The following is an 8,735-nucleotide window of genomic DNA, read 5'->3' as shown; positions in this document are numbered from 1 at the left end:
TTCTCTAAATCGAAAGTCAAAAAAGTTAAATTATTCATAGCAAAAAAGCAATTTGAAAGCGCAACTGTGCGCTGCGCTTCGAGGAGGCTAAAAGGGCTAAGAGGGCTTAAAGGGCTGAAGGGGCTGAAAGTTTTGTAAACGCAGTCAAATTGCAATTAGCCTCTTGTTGGGCGCCGTCTTGATGGCTGTTGTTGTTAGTGTTGCTGCACTTTGATGCATGCGTGATGAGGCATACAGTATTTGGCTGCATTTTCCGGCTCGAAACTCGAATTCTCATTCTCATTCCCCTTCTTGACAGCAATTTTCCAGTTGTGAATTATGTGAAATTCTCGCCGCTTGCCGTGGCTAATGGAAATGATTGCCAGCTAAAACGCAATAAAAAGGGGCAACGGGGGTTCCTGCCTGTCAGTTGGCTTTAATTTAATTTTGCACACGAATTATAAATGAAATCAGCAGCGAAACAGCAAAACAGCGCTGCAAAATGTGAACAAAAAAAAAAGAGAAAACAAGATAAAATACTGAGAAATTCAAGTGAACAACATGGCCAACATGAGGGGGCGGGGCCGAGGCCAACAAGCGCAAAGAAATGTAAACAATTCATTGAATTTGCAATTACACGCACATTTGGCACACACACACACACAAACACACTCGCACACACACACAGAAGGCGATGCGTGTAATGTTTGCTGACTGTGTTTGGGCCAACATTCCCCGCGCATTGTTTGTATTTATATTGGAATGTATCTCGCAGATACGCGTCATACATATCCGTGTGCGTATGGCAGCCACTCCCCCTTCCACCGCCACCTCCCCCTCCCCTCCCCTCCCCCTTCTGGGTGGATGAGGGGGAGTGACGCCATTTAATGTTTGCACACATCATGACTCGCCCGATACGCTTTTGTAATCACAAGCCAATTGGAAATACGTTTGGCATCCGCACCAAAAACCCAGTAAAAAAAGCGCACAAACACACGGAGTTTACACGCAGATGTAAATAAATAAATAACTGCGGTTCCCCCCTCCCCCACCGCCGAAATGCCAACGGTTTAAACCCGTTTAAACCGCCCGCGATACTCCAAATCGAACCTGGCCATCTCTGCGGGAGGTACGAACTTATCACGGGCTCCAACTGCATTTGAGGTGAGAATTAAAGTGACCCGGGCATTAACTCTACAGCCGAATGGCATTCAACAATTTTATCATAGCAGGCATTAGCATTCACCAGCAATATTTTAGTCTAATTTGGAATGTAAGAGTAGGGAATACAAAAGTACATGGCAATGTCAACCATTTAAATGCAAAATCTAGTTAGTAAATAATCAATTTATATTATTAAGTTGCGCAAATGTCATGCAAATGTTTCTATCGATGCTCAAAATGGAATTAATAAAATGTGGCATTTTTTATGACAACCAGATTGAAAACGAAAAGTAAAATGTCAAAGCTCGATGTACTTGCAACGAAATTTCAAATAAATTTTTGTTATTTGCTATTTGATTATATACATACGCTGTTTTTTCCATCAAAATAGCTATTTTTCAAGGCTTTATGTGTTATAAGATAAATCACTATTAAGTGATTAAGCCGAAGCAAAACAAGCCCAAATGTCATTGGCCTGCGAGGAAGCAAAAGAGGGAAACAATGTTTCATCAAAGGTGGAAAGCGAACACAAAAATGCATTTAATTTGTTTACAACATATAGGTAAAATGGCTGCCAAAGCTGCGGCCAGGGCTTTTCGGTTTTCCCCTCCCCGGGGAAATGGAAAATGGGAAGAGCAACTCCCTGAAAGCAATTAAAGTCGCCCAGTCTGCGAATGCCAGCGACGACTGCAGTTTGCATTAGAAGCTAACCCCCGAACGATGCTTTCGGTTGTTGCAACATCGCCATGATTAATGACCAGACACTGGGTGCCCTTCTTCGAGCCACTGCCGCAACCCCACCTCCTAGCCCCTTCCCCATTGCCACCCAGCCACCTTCTAGCCTCGATCCACCACCTCCCCCTCTGCAGATGCCATCAAGTGCCGAGCAATTATAAGCCAAAAACTGGCAACATTGCGAGTCTCTGGCAGACGTCAATCAGGCCCAGAATCCAGACTTGGAGCACTCTGAAAAATTACCAAAAAATGCCAAAACTGCTGCATGATCACTAAAGCTAAATAGGAAATTCAGAGTTTAGTTAAATTAATATATTCCGTTTAAAAACAAGAAGTTAGGCCACAAAGCTGCAGTTTGTGCTCATTAATTAGGAACTAAAATGCTAAAGCTACTTATTTCGGTATTGTATTACGACTGAGCTATCAAACAATTTCCCTTAACAAGTTTATTAAGCAAATAGTGGTCCAACTACTAGCAACTTTTTCCCACTGTGCAAGAAAATAGTTACTTTGCTATTCCACGCACCAAAGGCCAAATTAATAAAATCAAAGCAGTAGCAACAAAAATTTAATAAAATCTTACTCGCAAGAAGGAATTCGGAAGGGAGGGAGGTCCTCGCTAAATGGATGGGGTAAAAATGCAGCATGGAAGGATGGTTGGTTGGGTGGTTGGGTGGTCCGGCAAAGAAGATTAATGATTGCAATAAATCCAGTGACAGACAGACACAGCCAGCGAGCGAAAGACGCACTAATAGTGCTCACCAGCAGCAAGGACACAAAGGATACTCCGCTGGCTGCTAATAATGCGCAAGTTGAGCCCAAGTTGAAGGATCGTGGCCAGCTTACGGCGACCACCAGCAGCTGGCTCCGCATGTGAGCATTCTCATTGGGATTGGAAATGGTCCGGGGAATGGCACCATTACGCTGATTAACACACGCGCAGGGGTGACTCCTCCTGCCGCCGCTGCTGCTGCTGCTCCGTGTCCTGTTTCCACTCCTGCTCCCTTGGATGCCCATCCCAATCTCAATCGCAATCCCAATCCTGGTACCGCTCCCGCTGATAACGTCGCACAACATGCCATAAGCTGCCCGACTGCCGATTGCCAACTAGCGACTGCTCATTTGACCGTTCCCATCCCGCCTGGCCCCTTGGGGTGCGAAATGCCAAACAGCAGCGAAAGTACACTCAAAGAAATACGAGTGCATTTACATAACATTTTTCACTTGGTAGAACATGTAGTAGGAATTCAAAAGAGTAAAGAACTACAATAAAGCAAAGGTAAGCCAATTAATGTAATAAGTTTTAGTTAGATAAATTACAAAATGCGTACAAATGCGTACTTCAAATCTTTGAATTCCCTCTCTTTATGTTAAAAACCTTTTGTAAAGTGATATAATTAGTGATTGTTTTTCTCTCTGCAACAATACAGCAAGGCGCCGCAGGAGAAATTCATCATCTTGCTGGGCCGCTGGTGCCATATCCTTAAATCTAATTACGACTTAATCGACGCCACTGGCGACAGTTGCAGCTGAAAATGAAGCAGTTTGCCGGACTCGGGAGAGGGGGAGACGGGCACCAGGACGAACCACCACCATGAGCACCATGGGCACCAGGAGCAACCACAGGCGACTTCCACCACCGGGCGGGCTTATGATGCTCAATTGATAAAGTCAAGTCCGGACACAGTCCCATGTGCTGCCATATCCTCTTCCACTGCATCCATCCCCATCCCAAATCCGATTCCGATTCCGATTCCGACTCCGATTCTGATCCCAATCCCAGGGAAATCGCATCCCCCGCCGCTTTTCGCCAACTGCCACGCTTTACATGTGTTAATCACAGAATGGCAGTGCTCCTGGTCTCTTTCGGGCTCTTTTGTCTTCTGGCCAGCGCATTGTTAGTTTTAATTGTCTAAAAAGCGCGAACAACAATGCACTTGGCAGCCCACTAGTGGCAATAGCAGTTGCAATACCAGTAACAACAATGCCAGTAATGCCAGCAAGGACGACGCTCGAGAGCAAACCGCTGCGAATGCGGGATACTCAGCCAACGTTGAGTGGGTAATGAATAAAAGTGGCCATCTGATTTATCATTGTTTTACCCATTTCAAGGGTCTCACAAACTAGTTAAGGCGGAACGCTTGAGGAAATAATTAGTTCATTGGGTCAATCCTCCACAAATGATATGAGCCACTTAAAAATGCTGTATATAAATATTCTTTTCATCCTTTGAAATGCATTAGGAGTTAAATAAATCCCCCTCAAAGGATGTGGAATTTCATAGGAGCCACTTGTAAATTCCGGCTGCAAGCTGCTGGCAAAGTCGAAATGACCCCTTGTCAGGATGCGGAAAAGGGTAAAAATAATAAAAACTAGAGACAACATTTGATGATGGTTTTGTTTTGCATATTGTGCCGTGTTGTTAGCCTGTTGTTCCCTTGCGCTTTTGTTTTCTAACACCCGCAGCGACAAACTCACACACACACACACATGCACGCACACATGGGTGGTGGAGGAGGGTGGAAAGGGGGGGGGCAAGGACACGGGGAGAGTGTTTGTATACGTGCGTGCAAATATCATTGCAGAAGCGTACGTGTGGGCGTAAATGAATAAAATGGCTCGAGCCGCCGAAAAACGATAAATTCAATCGAAAATCGTTACATGTCAATGCATTAATCGGCCATAATCCCATTATGGCGCAAGGATATGCCCCTTGCTGTCCCTGTCTCCCTTTCTATCTCCGTCCCACTCCCACTCGCGCCCATCGAGCGATGCGTGAAAAATATGGCCACGCATCCTTTTGTTTTCCGTGTATTTGTATATTTGCGTGTGTGAGTGTGTGCCTGTGTCGCATTTTATATTCATGCCCGCTCATGTTTTGCTTTTGTTGTTGTTGTCGTCCTTTTTGTTTGCCCGTTTGATGTTTGTTTTGTGCTTTTCCGAACGGTTTTATCTGCGGCTCAGCGTCGCGCATTTTCCGCTTTTCCGCCGTCGCCGCCGCCGCCTCCTCCGCCTCGCATTTGACAAATGGCTTCTGGCCTGCCAGTCCGCCGATCTGGGATTCGATTTCGGGATCCAGGATTCGACGCTGTGGTGGGTAGTCGAGGACTCAAAACTGCCCATTCCCACACACAATTCCCCTTTATCGTTTTACATTTGATAAAAATTCCATCTATTGCATTATATTTACCTTGCAACTGCAGCAGCGGATTGCAGGATCACAGGATTGCTGCATGTCCGATGGCGATTGTGCGGCTGCTGGCCACAATGTTGATGCCACAACAATGGCCGTCGCTAAATCGCAGAGATCTAGATGGATGATGAGTGTCGAGCGGGGAAAGAGTTGCAGTTTCAAGTGCAAACACAATGATGCAACAAATGGTGCGATTTAATTGAAGAAACTTTTCACTGCTAAGCGGACTTCTTTCATTCTCTTAAATACATTGATGGTCTTCAAAAATCAAATTGGGAATGGAAAATTTATTTGAAGATAGGAAATAATTTAGGTGTTCCTCTTTATCATATATCATAATAATAAAAATTAAATATTGCGTTGTATTTGTATGCATGGAAAGTGCTGCTCAAACTTTAATCTTATCTCAACTTTTTGCAAAAGCTAATCAAAAGTAGTTAAAGTTTCGTTCCCTTTATCAGCTAAGTGCAAAAACAATAACTGAATTATGGCCAAAGTTGGGACATTTCCAATATGAGGCACGAGAATTTATTAATATATATTTCGGAATGGCGGCGGGGCATCAACTCCCTTTAACAGGCAACCGAAAGCCCCATTTCGAATGTCATATTTCAGAAATCATAAGCTCAGCGCGACAACAAATAAAAAAGAGAAAAGTAGCATGAAAATTGTTATAATTCCCGGGAAACCGACGGGCGTGGGATAGGGGGATAAAATTGCGTTTTGGGGGAAATCCCGGTGGCTGGGGTTCCTATTCGGAAAAGCGGATGAGGCACGACGACATTCGAACGCATAAAAATGCCAAAAGAGCCGGTGCGATGTTTGTGCCCAAGGGCTGCTCCTGCTCCTGATCCTGATCCCGCTTCCTCCTGCTACTTTATATCCACTTTATATGCTCGCAGGATGTCCCAATTACTTTGAGGCACCCACACAGCTACCTCCCGTGTGTGTGTCTGTGTGTGTGTGCGTGTATCGTATTTCAAGCCAGCCATGTGCGAATAGAACTTAATCTGCAACAAAATGTCGCCAAAGGTGGTTGGCCACGTCCTTTTCGCCTCGCAAGATTACTTTCTATATTTTCCAACGTCTTTTCCACATATGTATGAATATCTTCCTCTGCGAATATGTGTGCGTATGTGTCTGTGTGTGTGCCCCATAACGTAGGCCACATAATTTTTTTCGCATGCCCTGGGAGCGCTCGAAGGATTTGTGACGGGATTTCCTTTTCTATTATTGGCATTAGGCATGTCCTGTGTGTGTTATGCATTTAAATTGCGTATTTTTCTCAGCGATTTGTCTGCTTATCGTCGGTTCGAGCCCGGCCACGCCCCCAGGCAGCCAGGTTTCTTTCCACCCCGCCCCCATACTTGCCGTGGCTCCTTGGGCGGGGCTAAAATTTCTTAATGTTTATGGCCTGGGCGAACGTTTTTCATTAAATTTCCTTGGCTAGGCCTAGCTCTAAGTACTTTACGATGTCCTGCGAAATTATGGCACTAAAATGTGCTTTTCATATTGCTTACCAGGAGTCCTTTTTCTTCTCCAGCAATTTTTATGTAATTTTAAAACAAATACTCGAGAGAGTCCTGCCATGCTACATTACACTTCAGCCCACACACACAACCACTTACACACACACACAGATAGACACAGAAGCGGTCAGAGCGTGGGCAGACCCGCATTATCCTTTTATCCGACCACTGCTGACCAACGCTGCTGGCCACGTTATCAGCAAGAGCAGCACGAGCAGCAAAGACAGCAAAAGCGGGAAAAGCAGGAAAAGCTGCACAAGCGGCGACCGCAGCAATTTTCAACCCTTCTCATTAGAGGATTTCAAAGGATAAAACGCGATGCGATGCGCTTTGTTGTTGAGTGATACTTTGCCTAGCTAAACTCGTAGGTCCACTCAAAAACAAGTTCTTGAATAACACAAATAATAATAAATAATAAAACAAATACAGAGAACTTAACCACATAATGATGAACATATAATACAGATTTGGAAAGGGTGTTAAATATTTTACATTACTAGAATAGTAATAAATACTTCATTTAATTCCCCAAATAATAAACCTAAATATCTATAATGCAACATCATGTTTGATAGTGAAATAATCTGCAACTTCACAAGTATTTTCCCCAGTGCACCCACTGAGTGGGCGGAGTTTTGAGCTAGCCGTTGGCCATTTGGTCGGCATTAGTTTGAACCCAGCTTGGACTCCTCCTGCTCCTGCAGCTCCTGTTCCTGCTGCGGCTGCTGCTGTTCCTATTCCTATTCCAATTCCTGTCGCTGTACTGGCAAGGGTTACATTTCCGTGTTTGTTTATTCAAACGGAAGCAAAGTCGTTCTGTTATAACGCCAGGGACTGAACCCCTTCCCCTTTCCCTTCGCCACACCCCCTGGCCCTGCAGTGCCATTTCCATAGTACACAACTATGTACATCAACATCCTTTGCACCCTTTGTTGGGCACATCCTTCCACGACTCCTTGTTGTTCGGCTGCTGATGTTGCTGCTGTGCATGCAGGCGATCAAAGCTCAGGGCAATTAATCATTTTGTTTGCCCTTTACACCCATTTATTCAGCCTGAACGCCCCAAAGAGCAGCCTCACTGCCGTTCCAATGGGCTGGCCAGGCCATGAGCAGGCCAGGAGCAGGAGCAGGGGCATCTGGGTGCCAGGGGTGGCAATGGGTTATCCTCGAAACGCTCGATAGAACAGGACCAGTTCCTCGGAGGTGGCGGTGGCGGTGTTGGTGGAGGGGAGGGGAGGCAAAGGAGCACGAATGGAGGCCTGGCAGTCATCATGGCACTTGCTTGCCGGGCATCAATCTCCCGCCTAAGCAAGAGCACTTTTGGCGCCCATTTTGCTGGCCCAAACAGAAATCAAGAGCCCCAACGAACAGCAACCACGTAGAGGTACCCAGCACTTGGAGGATAACAGGGTATATTTACACGGAATGGCCCAAAGAAAGTTTGATAAATTATCTTATAAGGGCAGCTCTTAAAATACACACTGTTTCGAAATGATAACAATAAACAAATTTTAAAACAAAATGTATTAGATTTGGTAAAAAATGCAACTGAGCTTATGATAAAGATAATTGAGAGAACGAGCCTTAATTACCAACAATTTAAGTATATTCTTTTTGAAAAGACATGTAATCTTTTATAAAAATCTAAACCTGGCCACAAGTCCACTCTGATACCCCTCTATAGAGGACCCCCATGTTCTCCTTTCGGCATAGTATCTCATCTTTGACGCAATTTGGAATCGTTAGCCAGCCGGAGCACCATTATCCATCCGCCACCCTTTTGATTTAGCCCACGCCTCCATTCTCCATTAGAAGCCCGATTTTGACCACACTGTGACTTTTGGCCGGGGGCGTGCAAGTGGGCGGCAAAAGGGGGCGTGGACCTGGCCGGAGGCAGGGCTTTTTACACTAATGGAGGCGTGGCGCTGGCATGGTATTCGTGATGCGGCTGATGCCGATGCCATAATGAGCTCAATTCCCAAAGAATGTTGTATGCCCCATCCTGGTGTCCTGGCATCGGGGCATCCTGTTTCAGATTTCAGATTTCTGATTTCTGGCTTTTCTGTTTGAGTTTGAGTTTGGCAACGGCATCAATGGCGTCAATTATTTCATTGTCCCCATCGTTCTCGTGGCTC

This window comes from Drosophila yakuba, chromosome 3R (genome assembly GCF_016746365.2).
Source record: "Drosophila yakuba strain Tai18E2 chromosome 3R, Prin_Dyak_Tai18E2_2.1, whole genome shotgun sequence".
Classification (NCBI taxonomy): Eukaryota; Metazoa; Arthropoda; class Insecta; order Diptera; family Drosophilidae; genus Drosophila; species Drosophila yakuba.
This window is presented reverse-complemented; position numbering follows the sequence as displayed.